Source organism: Cetorhinus maximus, chromosome 19 (assembly GCF_964194155.1).
Source record: "Cetorhinus maximus chromosome 19, sCetMax3.hap1.1, whole genome shotgun sequence".
Lineage (NCBI taxonomy): Eukaryota > Metazoa > Chordata > Chondrichthyes > Lamniformes > Cetorhinidae > Cetorhinus > Cetorhinus maximus.
In genome coordinates, this window is record NC_135897.1 from 1,970,428 (window position 1) to 1,982,403 (window position 11,976).

The 11,976-nt window shown below is 41.7% G+C and overlaps 1 pseudogene; it reads right to left on the reverse strand.

Annotated features, from left to right (window-relative positions):
* Positions 1 to 7,719: 7,719 nt before the first annotated feature.
* On the reverse strand, positions 7,720 to 11,218 carry LOC144694290 (beta-1,3-galactosyl-O-glycosyl-glycoprotein beta-1,6-N-acetylglucosaminyltransferase 3-like; annotated as a pseudogene).
* Between the last annotated feature and the right edge of the window lie 758 nt (positions 11,219 to 11,976).

The window sequence follows — 11,976 nt, forward strand, 5'->3', positions numbered from 1 at the left end:
GTCATAAAACAGTTTTGTGGGAATATCATGGGAAAGCCCATGGTAGTTGCTGATTTGTTCAAATCCCAAATCAAATTTGAAACAACTGGCGCAAATTGTTTTGCAATTTGTATGAAGTTCGTGTAGCGTGCCTTGAATTTAGTAGTAATAAGATTACAAAATCTTATAGGGTTTTGCAAAACTATGTGCTTTACTGTGACCTTAACGACGGTGTAACTGGGAGTCTGATTGCATAGGGGGTTTCGAAGCGATTATAGTTGTAATTTGTAGAATATGTATTTATTTAAAATCATTTCTCATGTTAGTAAATGTTTTGTACATTTATTCGTAAGAGAAATGTTTTTAAATAGATACATACGTCTACAAATTACGACTATAATAGCTTCGAAACCCCCTATGTAATCAGGCTCCCAGTTACATCGTTGTTAAGGTAACAGAAAGGCACATAGATTTTAAATGCCTCAAGCAACATATGATGCATTACCCTGAACCGGTCAAAGTAAAATACAGTTTTATTAACATTAGTTCTCAGAAGCTTGAGGCATAGATGCTCATGGCTTTTCACATTTCTTTGATCTTAAAAATGCCTACACTTAAATGCATCTTCACTCCTTTGTACATGTTCCCACGTTTGAACACAGATTCCGATTGATTCACTATGTCTTTGGACTTTATCTTTCTGATTATAAAAATCTCTCATAGTGCCAAGATTAACCACTGACCTTTAGGCGAGCCAACACACTACTTCCAAACTTCAGCTGGCTAGATGTCAGGATTCACTCCTCCTTTGAAAATAATGTAGCCTGCTTAATTTCAAAAATGGAAATATCAAAAACCGCCCCACATGTTCCCCATGGTTACATCAAAGCCAACAGAGCAGCTTCCTTTGATCGAATTAAGGCACACACACATGTGCGCACACACATAAATACACAAACACATACGCAAACACACAGAGACACAGAGAAAAACGGAGACATATACCACGATTTAAACGAGTTGGAGTTTCTGCCTCTACCACCAACTTGGGCAGCGAATTCCAGACACCTACTGCCCTCTACATAAAAATATCTCTCTCATTGCACACACCCCCTACATGGTGTACAACTTATCTTGATTCTATGTCTCCTGGTTCCAGATTTTTCCACCAAGGGAAACAATTTTAGCCTGTCCACTCTATCTATCCCCCTCATAATTTTGTTCAGCTCAATCAAGTCACTCTCAGCCTTCTCTCTTCGCAGGAAAATAGCCCCAAACTATCCAATCTCACCTCGTAGCTACACATTTTAAACCTTGGCAACATTCTTGTAAACCTCATCTGTATTATTTCCAGAGTTATTTCGTCCTTCCTGTAATGTGGTGACCAGAAAAGTACACAATGCTCCAGTTGTGGCCTCACCAATGATTTATTCAATTCCAACATTATATCCTTACTTTTATATTCTATACCTCTGCCAATGAAGAAGAACATCCCATTGTCCTTCTTTACAATCTTGTCGACTGGAACTGCTGCTTTCAGTGGCCTGTGCACTTGTCCGCCTAGATCTCTCACTTCATCAACCCCTCTTAGTATATTCCCATTTATAGTGTAAACCCTGTAACTGTTTGACCTAAATGTATGACATCACACTTCTCTATGTTAAAATCCATCTGGATCTTTACCGCCCACTCCAACAACCCATCTATATCGTTTTGGACATCATGGTTATCCTCTACACTATCCACTACTCTGGCAATCGTTGTGTCATCTATACATCTCCCAATCGTCCCACCACGTTCACGTCCCAATCGTTAATATATACACAAACAGCAAGGGCCTCAATACCGAGCCCTATGGAACTTTACTTGTGACAACTTTCCATTCGCAAAGGCATCCATCGGTCATTACCCTTTGTTTCCTGTTATAAAGCCAACCTTTTATCCAGTTTGCAACATTACTCTGAATAGCATGGGATTTAAGGTTCCTGTCCAAACTGCCATGCGGGACTTTGTCAAATGTCTTGTAAAAGTGCATATACACAACATCAACTGCATGACCTTAATCGACCCTCCTTCTCACTTCCTCAAAGAATTCAATCAAATTTGTGACGCAAGGCCATCCTTTAACTATGACATGAAGACCATCCCTGGCGAGTCCATGCCTTTCCACATAACAGTTAATCCTACCTCTCAGGATTGATTCTATAATTTGCTCAACACAGATCTAATACTAACTGGCCTATAATTGTTTGGCATTTCCTTCGATCCGTTTTTAAATAATGGAACTATTTTTTTTTTCCGATCCTTCGGTACCTCTACTGATGTGGTAAATATTGGAAAACCATCCTCAGAGATTCGGCTATCTCCTCCTTGACATCCTTCAGCAGCCTCGGAAACAATCCATCTGGCTCTGTTGACTTCTCAACTTTCAAGCATTTCAACCCATCGAGTGCTTCCTCTTTCTTTATGGCTATCCCGTCCAATATCTCGCAGTTTTCCTCCTGTACTATTATATTCTCATCCTCCCTTACCTTCGTAAACATGGAGAGAAAATCTTCATTCAAAACCCTTTCCACAGCCTCTGAATTCACACACAAGTTTCCTTCTTCATCTCTGTTAGGTCTCACTTTTTCCTTACCTAACCATTTAGCATTAATGTACTGGTTAAGCATCTTCGGGTTAACTTTAACTTTACTTGCTAATCTTTGTTCATGACCTCTCTTTGATTTCCTTATTTCCCTTTTTTCTTCGTCCCTGCACTTCATATATTCGTTCGGGCCATCTGCAGTGCTAAGTTCTTTGTGCCCTTCATAGGTTTTATTTTTCTGTTTGATCTTCCCCTGTATTCCTCTAGACAACCAGAGGGGTCTAGATTTGGCAGTGCCACTCTTATATTTATAGGAGACATGTCTACTTTGTACAATTAGGATCCCGTTCTTTATTTCTTTCCTCTATTTTTCCACTGTTTTATCCTCCAGGAATGCAGCCCAGTTCCCCTCAGCCAAGTCACTTTTTATTTCTGCAAAATTTGCCTTCCCCCAGTTCAAGACTTTTACTCCTGCCTTTTCTCTGCCCTTTTCCATGGTAATGCTAAATCTAACATAATTGTGATCGCTCTCCCCGATTTGGTCGTCAGCTTTCACTTCAGCCGTTTGCCCTTCTTCGTTCTCCAAGACTAGGTCAGGAATTGCATCACCTCTCGTTGGGTTTGTCAATAATTGGTGGAAAAAATTTCCTGGACACACTGCATGGCTTTTCTTCCCTCAGTGCTCCTTATATAGTTTGAATCCCAGTTGATATTAGGATAGTTGAAGTCTCCTGCTATCCTTGCCCTATTGTTCTAACAAGCAGAAATCTGCCTACTTATTTGTTCTTCTACCTCCCTTTTACTATTTGGAGTCCCTTAGTGTGACTGCCCCCTTTTTAAAATCGATAACCTCAATCCATAATGCCTAGTTTATTGAAACATATAGCATATATTTCCTTCTCACAACTGGAACTGATTCTTTAACCATTAGTGCTAATGCCCGCACCCCCCGCTTTCCATTTTATCTCCTACTCTATGGTGTCTGAAGACTCTATGCCCAGGGATATTAAGCTCCCAGTTTTGCCCCTCCTGCAGCCAGGTCTCCGTTAAAACAATGATGACCTGCTGCCATGCGTCTACCTGTGCCCTAACTCATTTATCTTACTTGTAATACTCCTTGCATTGAAGTATAAAATGTTTAACACCGTCAATTTCCCTTGCTTGGGCACTTTGTAAACTTTGCTTCTCCTGTAAATCCGTGTCTATCACAACCACCCTATCTATTGTTCCATCTCCATTTCTCTGATCGGAACCGGACCTATCTGATCCTGCTCCTGATATCCCACCCCCCTGCCACAATAGTAAATACTCCACAACAGAACTAGCAAAAGCCCTCGCAAGGAAATTGGTCCCAGCTCTGACTGGGTGGAGACCGTTCGGTATGTAAAGGCCCCACCTTCCCCAGAACCGGTCTCAGTGCCTCAAGAAACTGAATCCCTCCCGGTTACACCATCTATTCAGCCGCGTGTTCATTTGGTCTATCCACTAATTCCTGCTCTCGATAGCACGTGGAACTGGGAGTAATCCTGAGATTACTACATTTGAGCTCGTGCATTTTAATTTATCTCGTAACTTCCTGTACTGAGCTTGCAGGTCTTCATCACTTACTTTACCTATGTCGTTGGGACCAATGTGTACCACGACCACTGGCTGCTTACCTTCCCTCCCCAGAATGATCTGCAGCCACTCCGTGACATCCTGGACCCTGGCACTATGGAGGCAACATACCTTCCTTGATTCATCTTTGCGGCGACAGAAGCGTCTGTCTGTGGCCCTAACTATTGCATCTCCTTTAACTATAGCGCTGGCATTTGTTTTCCGCCCGCCTTCTGAGCAGCACCCATCGTCCCGTGAACTTGGCTGTTGCTGCTTTCCTCTGAGAGGCTATTCCCCCCACAACAGTATCCAAAGGGTTATATCTTTTAGAGATGGGGATGTCCCTTGTTGTCACTTTGGTGGCGATTATGTAGATAGATTTGGTGAGTCCAGGGTATGGATAACAGAGTTTTAGCTCAATTACTAATGATAGAAGGTTGAGAGTGGTTTGCCTGGTCAGAGCGAGTTGTAGAAAATTAATCATGGGTTGGATGTGTTGTAATTTAACTCGGGTCATTAACCTATATGAAGTAAATATAAAAATATTTACATTAAATAATGAAGACTTGATTGGGCACTTTCTTTGTATTGCCCACAATGATTTCAAGGCTGCAATTCTAATTGTGGCCTTTTATATTTCAGAGTGTAAAACACAGGTATGGGGAAATTTTAGGGGCAGAAGTAATCGGGTCGGCTTTGTCCCTGGGTTAAGTACAAACTGCAGGAAATCCTTAACTTTGACACAATCCGTAGGAGGGAATGTTGTCAAGACCTTTGTTTGTAAAATGTATATTAAGCCGTTCATTTTTATTCGAATCTGTCCTATTTGAGTGCCGTTTTCTGCTTATTCCACAAGGGAGTTCTGATAAAGTTGCTGTACCAACACCTACTTACACTGCGACCCAGCGTTAATTCGGAGAGGAACTGCAGACCTAAATATTAATTCAAGTTAATTGTCAAATTACTTTTATCACAGAAGGAACAGAAGCGGAACCAGCAACCAAACTAAATTGCATTTCATGTTCTACACACCCCAAGAGACAGAACGTACATATTGGCCCAGATATTCTGGTCTCCGGATGGCCATACCTCAGACGTACCCCAAGAAGAAGCACTGAACGACCCCTCGGAAGTCCCAACACAAGGATGGGGATTGCCCAGAAAGTTTCAACTTCTCATGGGAAACACCCCTGCATCCCGGGCTCTTTGAAAACGTCTCCAAACCTGAGTTAGTTTTGGAGACTTCAGATAGATCCAGATAACTCGCTGTAACTATACAGCTGACCCCCCGAATCCCCAACTGGCATTCCCGACTACCTCCTGGTCGACACTCTGACTCGCCCCTGACCCTCCGAATCTCCGACGCTTTGACGCACATCTGACCCTCCGCCTTCCCCCGACCCTACTGATAACGGAGAAGATGCACAAGTAGCTGAAAATTGCCATTTCTACGAGAAATAATTGAAGCACCTGCGTTTTTAAACGGAACTAATACTGTTGTAACCCTCATCAAGAACATCCTGGAGTTGCTATTGACCAGGAACTGAACAGGACAAATCAACTAAATACTGCGGCCTAAGGAGAAATTCGGAATTTGGAAAATATGCGGCAATTTATTCACCTCCTGAATCCCCAAAGCCTGCCTACCATCTACAAAATACACACCAGGCATCTGGTTGGATTCACTTCGCTGTCCAGAAAGTTTAAAGCTCGATAAACACCCAAGAAACTCAATTCCTGCCAAGACAAAGTAGCCCACTTGATGGGCACCACATCGCACGCCTGAACCATTTACGACCTCGACCATCGTGCACATGGAAGAAATGAATTATATTTCCAAAATGCTCTGCAGCAACCCACCTTCGGTTGAATATTCCTAAACGCCACGCACGACAGTAAGAACAGGTAAAGATAGAAGACCCATAATAAACCAGCACCTGGAGGACACCCTTCAATCCACGGAGCATTCTGACTGGAAATTTCACTCCTTCATTTTCGTTCGGTCAAACATCTCAGAACTCTCCCTCTAACCGCACTGTGAACGGCTGTAAACAGAATGGACTGCATGTGTTAGTGAGACAGCTTAGCACCACTTTCTCAAGGGCACTCTGGAATTTGTAATAAATCCTGGCCGAGCCCACGACACTCATATCCGAAGAAACACATATTGGAAGGAATGCCTTACTGGAAGCCATGTTGGGAGCAGGAGTCACAAAATAACTAATGTGTGAAACGAAGAAATAACTCAAGCTAAAATGAACCACGAGAAAGAAAAAAGCGATGGGATGGTGCTAACTATCTAACATTGTTTTGTAGACAGCAGGATAAAAAACGGAAATAATGTTTTGTTTCTGCTCGGTAAAGATCGCTGGCTTTTAAATGTATGAATCTGTGCGCCGAAAACCCAGAGTGCAGCACGTGATTCCCATCCGCTGCTCGATCGATTCACCACAAATTTGTTTGATTCTCATTTTCACACTGGACCTGCAGCTGCAGTTTAAATTTGTATTTATTTCCACACAACAGAATTCACACTCGATACAAATGATCATAATCGCAATCAGAACATTTCCGACGGCTCTGGAATTAAATTACAAATCTATATAAATTGTTGTTGCGTGTAGGTGTGGGAGCAAGATGTCGCCAGCATTGGTCTGAAAGTCGACTCCCCTCAGAAGAGAGGAAGAGATGAAAGTAATGAATGAGTCGTGACTTTTCGATGGAATAAAGGCCCCAAAGCCGAAAATTCATGTTAGATAGTGAGATAATGACAGTTAATTCCCACATCGAAATTAGTTTATGCATTTGAAATAAAAATACGTAATTCAAAAAGCAATGAATAAATTACGAGTATTGGAAGCAATGCATCAAATATATTAAAATATAAAAAGAGCCTGAATGGTATGAGAGACTAATGGTAAAATATGTACCATTGTATTATCACTGAGAATATCTATGAAGCAGATTATTTTTATTCCTACGGCTTTTATGAAAAAATGTCGAATGTTTTCAAATTTTAAGGTATATTTAGTTCCAGAGATGCGGACAGGAGAACCTCACTGATTTATATGCGTCAACAGCTTTGGATTGCTTTGATGTACAACATAGGAAATTCTGGAACTGAGTTGCGAATACAATAATTCAAATGAAGGATTCAGTTCCTGGAATGCTCCACTTTGAATGAATGATGTTTCCACTGCTCCAGCCCTAATGATGAGAAATCTCCAGCTTTCATTATTGTTTCACGGAGTGTGGGCGTCGCTGGCTAGGTCAGCATTTATTGCAGACCTCTAATTACCCTTGAGAAGGTGATGGTGACCCGTTTTCTTGATCCGCTGCAGGCCACATGGTACATGAATATCCACAGCGCTAATAGGAATGGAGTTCCAAGATTTTGATCCAGGTTTACTTAATAATTGGTGTCTTGTTATTTTTTTCAGTTCATATCTGACATCGGTCTGCATTATTATTCAGCAGATTCCCACAATCCGAAATTATGATTTATTTTATGTTACAATCCTGCATTCTTCGTTAGGTTCATTTACACCCATTAATTCTTAAGTCCGTGTTTCATTAATCACTTTGTATTGGACATATTCCACCATGCATTGCACAGCTGTGTTGTCCACTTGCAGATGAAACTTGTCCACGAACAGACGTTCTGTTGGACGATCCAGGGTAGATATCCAGCCCCATAAATACAGATTTTTGCTGGTACCTTCCTGTGCAAGGCGGATATGTGGCACCCTTCGCTACATCACCAGCATCAAAAGACCACTTCACTGCTCGGGTCACAAATGGGTCACTCTAGTAGTGCCCTGAAGTGTACGGTATGGAGCCGGGTATCTCAGGCATCTGAGAGGTATCTCAGTTCATCGGGGCCGTAGGTCTCCACGGACCACTTGAAAAAACGCCTCGATTTCCGTTTTCGCAAACAAAGTCCTCACAAAACCTCTGGTGACAAGAATGTAGGCACCCCCCACATACATGGGACTGCGTATGGGTGGGGGACCCTTCTTTTGCTGAGTTCTGACTACACTGTTACGGATTTCATAATGAAATTCCCATCGTCTTTGAAAATCAACACAATTTCTTATTTTCCAATTGTATCTTCATTTTCCGACCACATCAGAAATAACAGCAGCAACTATAAACTTTCATTGTCTCAATTACTTTATTTTTCACCTACTTTTTTCTGTATATGAAATATGCATAGGTCATGTTGATAACGAGTGATTGAAAAGTGGAAGTATAGGAGAAACAATAAGACGGTGGCACAGTGCAATGTTGGTAATGGCCTATTGGAGAGCAATGATGCGGAGGTATCACAAGGGAAGCTCAGGGTTGTGAAATAAACCAAGGAAATTAGACGGCAGTTGGAAGGCAAGCGTTTATATTTTTTTAAAAAGAAGAAAAAACAGTAGCTATTAACTTGCCAGGGATTCAGCAGCCTGGAAGTAACTAAAAACACATAACTTTTCCTTTCTTGTGTCCAAACCAGCCGGCACCATTTGTGAGCAATGATGTGGTATGTTTCCATGTTCAAATCAGGCCAATGCAGTGAAAGTAAAGCAAGAGTACATGCAGCAGATAGTTTCCGAAACCGTGTACTGCACCTGACAAAGAGAGAAAATACTGAGCTAACCGCCAGCTAGACCACATCGGCTAATGCAAAAATGTTGTGACCAATTATGAAGGAAGCCTTAACAATTCTCTCGAAAAAGCAGAGTATGATTAGAAAAAGTCACCCTGGTTATACTAAAGGGAAATCGTGGTTGACTAATTGAGATGAGTTTTTTGAGGGTGCACCGAGTCGTGTAGGTAAAGGGGAACCAGTGGGTGTAGTACACCTGGATTTCCAAAAAGTTTTTAATACGGCGCCAAAACACGGGTACAGTCCCGGTATAAGGACCCAAGCATTTTTGACTGTGATGAGAAGAAATGTCTTCTCTCAAAATCTTGTGAATCTTTGGAATTCTCTACTTCTGAGGGCTGTGGATGATTACCGTTTAATACGTTTAAGGCAAGGATAGATATATTTCTGGACTCTCCGTGAATTACGGGGTATGGACAGCGGAAGAGAGAATGGATTTTAATTCCAAGATTATCTATGATCATATTTAATTGTGGAACAAGCTCGATGGGCTATGTGGTCTTCTACACCCGCTATTAATTATGTTTTTTTTTTGTCATTGCAACCCGCCGATCAGCACGTTTCAATTATCAAATAAGGCCAATATGTCTTGAATTCTTGTTTCTTATATTTAACTGCATCCGCAGGTTCCAGGGTGGCCCTTCCCAGATTTTAACAAATGCCTGTGCTCAATAAAGCAACGATATTTTGGAGAAAAATGTTAGTCTCCAATCAAACACTGCCATTGTAACCGAGAAGGAGGGAGAGAGAGAGGGAGAAGGGGATTGAAGGAAAGTTGGGTGGTTATAAAGAAAACTAGGACACTGCATAGATTTATGTCATGAACTGATCCATTTACCTCTTTGAAGTTTGGCGGGGCTACTGATTCCACAATATTTGGAGTCCTGGCCATAAGACTGTTTACTATCTTCCAATTGGTTTTCGTTGGAAAGTCTTGTCCGCAAACATTCATGTGGTATTTCCACGGGACAGGACTCTACAGCAGCTCTTCCATACAGTTGAAGTCAGCCTGAACTCTGGACCATGAGGCGTATGTCACCGATTCTAATTTTCCTGCAATGAAGACATTACTGAAATAGGAAGCGATGGCCTGAACTGCCGAGTGAAATGGTTTTGGAGACTTCCTGTCCACGTGGACACAATACACATTATGAGGAGCATAAAAGCTTCTTAGGAGCCTCTCGAACATCTCAATGTTGCTATGGAATAGGCCAGGGGGAAATCGGTTCATCGGTACTTAACGGGAAAATGATGTATTTTCGGTTTTTAACAAAATTGTCGCAGTCTTGCTTCATTGCTAAATACTTTGTTGCAGTGACGGCTTTATGCTTGTTTGCGATTGTGATCGAGTTTAAAACAGCCTCTTCAATCGCTTCAGGTTCACCACTAATTATCTTCCAACAACTCGAGCTCTTTTCTGCCAGATCCAAGGATGCATATGGCACATCGTAATTTGATTTTTGTTTAACTGCTTTCCAGTTGTTTGTGAATTAATTTACTCTCCAATGAAAAGATCCACAAATAAAAGTCGCTAATATACCGCTCAGGATATATTTCCGATTTAGTGGCCAGCAAACAGGCTGATGCAACATTCTTGTTGTTCTTCCACAGGTATTTTAAAGATAATTATCAAACCGGATTACCAGATATCATTGATAGTCAGATGTACAATCTTGAAAAAACGGCTTTTCAGCAATATGATTAAATTGTGCACCGAAATTTAAGACACTAATGAATTAAAAGTGATGTTCCGGGCTACAATCAGAAGCTGCTCATCCATCGGGATTCAACCGACCACCCGGGCCGACAGGTCCCACCTGATCTTTGCGTCTGGTCTAATGAGCCTTTGTATTTGGTTAGACTCTTTCTCACACTCTCACTTTCTCTGTTCTTTGAATTTCTGGTTTGCGCGATGTCTCAGTTCCTTATCCCAGAGATTCGATCCTTCATTCGAAAAAATCCGGGTAAAAATTGGTTTCTCCCTCTTGTGATTGGTGTCAATAAGTGTACACTTCCAACATTCTCTATGTCCTGCTCTGCATCTTAGGCATTTCCTTCAAACATTTCTCAGAGAAACAGCAGGAATATCAGGATATTTGCAAATAGAGTCCAGGTTCTATCCAATAAATGGGACAAAAGGGACAATAGTTTAATAAAGTTAAGAATCATGTAATTTAATGTAAAATATGGGAGATGTAATAAAGGAATATTTACATGCGGCTTTTGCGCATCCCAAAAAGGTTTTAAAGCTAATTAAGCAATTTTTGTAATTTCGCCTCTGTTGTACTGCGGTACTCAGTGCGTCCCTTGGGCTGCGCCAGGCGCCCCTGTAGTGAACTAACGGCAGTGCAGCTCAACTTATTTTTGACCGTCCTAGACTGCAGCACGTCCTCAGCACACATCTACACAGTAAAGCATTCCCTCAGTGCTGCCCTTCTGATTGTGAGGAAGTGTTTCAGTCCTGCCAGCCGACAGGTCTGCTCTCCAACATTACTTCCTCTCCGATGTTGTTGTTTCCGCTCCAGGATAGCATGCTTAATGACCGCCAATGACACAACTGTGACCATGCCCATTGATAGAGTCCCTTGTCAACAGTGCAGCAGACCGTCTGTCCTGCACCCCTGGTCTTACAGTTGTTCTCTACGTCATAACAACTCCTCCTCTACACTTGCTGTCTGAAAGGATTGAACTTACTCAGTAACGACGCTCCGATGATTCAACAGTCCATCACTACTGCCCTTCGGTCAGTACATTCCATTAGTCCTGCCGCTGATGAAATCTTGGAACATTTTGATGGAGTTGGAATGTCATATATTGTCCTTGTGTATTTTTAAAAGGGCTTTGTTACCATGCCATGTAATGAAACGAATTGCATAATTAAAGCTTTGGGATTAAGGCAGTGATGAAAACAAAGGTGCTTAATGGACAGAAGGCACAGAGCGATGATGACACGCATTTTTAGACTGGTGGTAGATACAGAGTGATTTTTTTCCAGGTACCGATAATAGTCATTGACTTTTTTAATAGGTATTAATTCCCAGGCGAAAGTCTCTAGGGCATAACTAAAGAGGTTGCAGATAACACGGGACTCCGAAATGGAGTAAGCAATAAGGCGGATAACGATAAACTTCAGTAGATATAAAGAGAGAGGTGAAATGGG